We start from the raw sequence: 4,463 nt of genomic DNA, 5'->3' as shown, positions 1-4,463 counted from the left end.
GGAGCAAGGGTGGGAGAAAGGAAGCCTTCCTATGCTAGGGGAGGGGGCAGACCTCAACTAGGAGTGGAAACTTAAAAAGCTGTCCATCTCACAGTCAGACTAATATAGTATGTCAACTGTAATTTAAAAATTAAAAAAAAATTTAAAAAAAGAAGGAAGATCTAAAATCAATCATCTAAGGAAACTAGAAAAAGAAGAGTAATTTAAATCCAAGGTAAGCATAAGAAAAGAAATAATAAAAATTGGAAAAGAAATCAATAAAATGTAAAACAGGAAATTAATAGCGAAAAACAATGAAACCAAACCTAGTTCTTTAAAAATATCAGTAAAATTGATAACCCTTTATCCAGGTTAACTGAGGGGGGGTGCGGAGAGAAAAAACAGAAATTTAATATTAGAAATGAAAAGGGGCCATCACACTGATTCCATGGACATTTAAAGGATAATAAAGAAATACTATGAACGACTGTATGTCCCCAAGTTTGATAACCAAGATGAAATGAACCAGTTCCACAAAAGACATAATCTACCAAACTCACATGAGAAGAAGTAGATCATCTGAATAGGCCTATCACTATGAAAGAAATTGAGTGAATAGTAAATAACCTTCCCAAACAGAAAGCCCCAGCTCAGATGAATTCACTGGTGAATTCTACCAAACACTTAAGAAAGAAAGAATACCAATTCTCTACAATCTCTTCTAGAAGATAGAAGTAGAGGAAATTCTTCTCAGCTCATTTTATGAGGCCAGAATTACCCTAATACAGAAATCATGCAGACATTACAAGGAAAGAAAATCATAGACCAATACCTCTCGAACATAGATTCAAAAGTTTTCAATGAAGTATTAGCAAATCAAATCCAACAATGTATAAAAAGAATTACACACCATGACCAAATAGGATTTTTCACAGATATTCAAGGCTGCTCTACATTAAAAAATTAATTAATGTAATTCACCATATCAGCAAGCTAAAAAAGAAAAATCATGCGTGCAGTGTTATATCCAGGTATTATAAGTAACAAACATGTATCTTTTCAAAGTTTCCTAATGGTTATGGCTGATGGATGTCTTGAAATCATAACAAGAACCTCAAGGGTTCGTTCAGTTGTAATGTTGGTTTAGTAAGGGGGGATGTCTGAGAGAAGCTCATCTGGGTCCAGGTGACTGTCTACCCTGGATGTTTCTAGTCAAGAGTGTTACTATCAACAGACAGAGACTGGTACAAAACAAGAGAGATATTCCATGTTCATGGATAGGAAGACTCATCAAAATGTCAGTTCTTACCACTTGACCTATAGATTCAATGTAATCCTAATAAAAATTCCAGCAAGTTATTTTGTGGATATCAACAAACTGATTCTAAAGTTTATATGGAAAGGCAAAAGATCCAGAGTAACCAACACAGTATTGAAAGAAAATAATAAACTCAGAGGGCTAACATTACCTGACTTCAACATTTACTATAAAGCTACAGTAATCAAGACATGTGGTGTTTGCAAAAGAAAGGACAATTAGATTGATGGAACAGAATAGGGAGCCTAGATATATACCAACACAAATATAGTCAACTGATCTTTGACAAAGGAGCAAAAGTAATTAAGTAAAGAAAGGAAAATTCTTTTCAACAAATGCTGCTGGAACAACTGGACAACCACATGCAAAAATAAAAGAAGAACCTAGACACAGATCTTACACCTTTCACAAAAATTAGCTCAAAATGGACAATAGATGTAAAAGTAAAATGTAAAACTATAAAATGCCTAGAAGATATCATAGGAAAAAATCTAGATGACATTTCCAATTATATGATATTCTGGAAAAGGCAAAACTATGGAGAGAGTAAAAAATCAGTTGCTGCCAGGGGTTCAGAGGGAGAAAGGGATACATAGAATATAGGAGGATTTTAGGGCGTTGAAACTATTCTGTATGATATAATGGCGGATACATGTCATTACACATTTGTCAAAATCCACAGAATATATAACACAAAGAGTGAAATCTAATGCAAACTATGGATTTTACTTAATAATTATATATCAATATTGGCTCATCAGTTATAAGAAATGTACCACACTATAATGTGAGTTTTTAATAAGATATATGTGTATGAGAATTCTTTGTACTTTCTGCTCAATTTTTCTGTAAATCTAAAACTGCTTCCCAAATTTTATTAATTAAACACACACATGTGCACATGCGCAAGCAAGCCATTAACTGTACACAGAGAAAAATAGCATGGATCATGATCCTAGTCTTAAAATCATATCTGTGCATCTATCTATTCAACCTATAGAGATAAGATGAGGCTATGTAAAGAGAATTCTGTAGCGATATTCATGAAATACAAAATCCCACTTATGATGATTTATTGCTTATTTTCTTTGTACTTTCTAAACTGCTTGAATTTTTTTCTGTTGAGCATGTATTACTTTTCTAAAAACAAGTCACAACTCCGCGACTGACAGCCACAAAGCAGATCGGATTCACTCCTCGCTGCCTCGCTGCCTCGCTCCCTCACTGCCTCGCTGCCTCGCTGCCTCGCTCCGCTTCCTCTGCAACCATGTCTGACAAACTCGATATGGCTGAGATTGAGAAATTCGGGAAGTTGAAATTTAAGAAGACAGAAACGCAAGAGAAAAATTCACTGCCATCAAAAGAAACGATTGAACAGGAGAAGTAAGCAGGCGCATGGTAATGAGGCACGCACTGCTAATATGCACTGTACATTCCACAAACATTGCCATCTTATTTTACTTCTTTTAGCTGTTTAACTTTGTAAGATGTAAAGAGGTTGGATCAAGTTTAAATGATTGTACTGCCCCTTTTTCACATCCAAGAACGACTGACAACGATGGCTGCACCTGCCTCTCCCACCTGCCTGTCTGGCTGGCAGGGAAGGAAAAGAACTTGCACGTTGATGAAGGCAGACGCTGGATGGGACAACAGTGAAATCCAGTGAAAACCAAGCTGATCCAAGGTGTCCTGCAGGCTGTAAAATGAAGTTTAATCAGAGTGCCATTTTTTTTGTTGTTCAAATGATTTTAATTATTGGAATGCATAATTTTTTAAATATGCAAGTAAAAAGTTTTAAAACCTGAAAAAAGTCACTATTTTAAGTTTAAAAAAAATGAAAATGAGGTAATGTGACATTTCTTGCACCCCTGAGTTTCTGAGCAAATATTCATATATTTATATTTATATTTGTATATATGTGTTTGCAGTAAAAAAAAAAAACCAAAAAAAAAAGTCTGCAAAGCTTTATACCAATAGCCACTGTGGTTATTGGTGAGGAGTAGGATTATAGGTAGCTTTTTAAAAATGCATTTATTCTTTTTCTTTCTTTTTTTCCTGCATTTTTAAATCACGTCATTCCCCTACTCACAAGCTTCACGCACCTGCTAAATAAAAATTCATTAAGTTCTTCTAGTTCACTAAATGGCCCAAAGCCCTTGTGGATGGCCCACAGTTCTGATGTGAGATGAAGTTGGGAAAAACGGGTTCATAAACGAGGTACTTCATAGTCACATTATTTAATCCTACAGTAACCGATTTTACTAGGGGAGAGATTAAGTGGCAGCTTAGGAATTGGAGGGACGCAGGTTCCAACCCAAGTCGCTGTGGCGGAGGGGGGAACGGCGGGGGGTGGTCAGGACTTAAGGTTCTTCCCAGGGGCTCTCCTGTTTTTTGTCTGACTCCCCCCAGTCAGCGCCTACTCTCAGCCCCTCACTGGTGGCCGCCTCTGCCCTCTTGCGGCATCTCTCAGAACTACAGGTCTCCTTAGAGAAGTGAGGGGTCAGCTAGCTATCAGGCTTCTCTAGGAAGGAGGGACTGATTCCTCAGTGCCCAGGCCACACAGACACAGAACCCAAGGACTGAACTCACCCACTCTCGACTTCCCACATATGCAGAGACAGCGGCAGAGGGAAGAAGGGATCTTGCCTAGCAGCTGGCTGCAGGCAGAACCAGATGCATATCTAGAATCCAGCCTCCAGAATCCTGCTTCAAGGCTGGATCTGGAGTAGCCCCAGAGCAGAGCTGCAGGAGTCAGAGGTTCCCGGAAAGAGGCCTGAGGCAGGCCAAGGCCAAGCAGCCTTTCTCTCACTTCATCCTCCTGCCACTTGGATCTTCACCTCAGCTCCCTGAACTATTACTACTTAATAAAACTTAAAATTGTTCTAAATAGAGATGACTTTTCTTAAGGAAGTCTTTTAAAATGTCAACAAACGTATTTAAAGGGGAAACTTGCCTATCACTTCTCTTAAGTGGAAAATTTGTGTCATTTTATTCATAATAATGAAGCTACGAAAAACAAGACAATGATATTAAATGCGGTTGGATATTGTTTCTCACAAAAGCTGTGCATGGCCATAAGGAGAGGGAAGGTTTTCACCTTAAATAAGGTAGTGAGGGAAGTCCTCACCGAGTTGGTGACATTTGAGCAAAACCTGAAGGAAGTGAG

General features: G+C 37.9%; 1 pseudogene; it reads left to right on the top strand.

Moving 5' to 3' along the window:
- The first annotated feature begins 2,545 nt into the window (after positions 1 to 2,545).
- On the top strand, positions 2,546 to 3,793 carry LOC107195435 (annotated as a pseudogene).
- The last annotated feature ends 670 nt before the right edge of the window (positions 3,794 to 4,463 follow it).

This window comes from Pteropus alecto, unplaced genomic scaffold, assembly GCF_000325575.1.
Source record: "Pteropus alecto unplaced genomic scaffold, ASM32557v1 scaffold52, whole genome shotgun sequence".
NCBI lineage: Eukaryota > Metazoa > Chordata > Mammalia > Chiroptera > Pteropodidae > Pteropus > Pteropus alecto.
The sequence above is the reverse complement of the archived record's forward strand: the minus strand, read 5'-3'. Positions and strand labels throughout refer to the sequence as shown.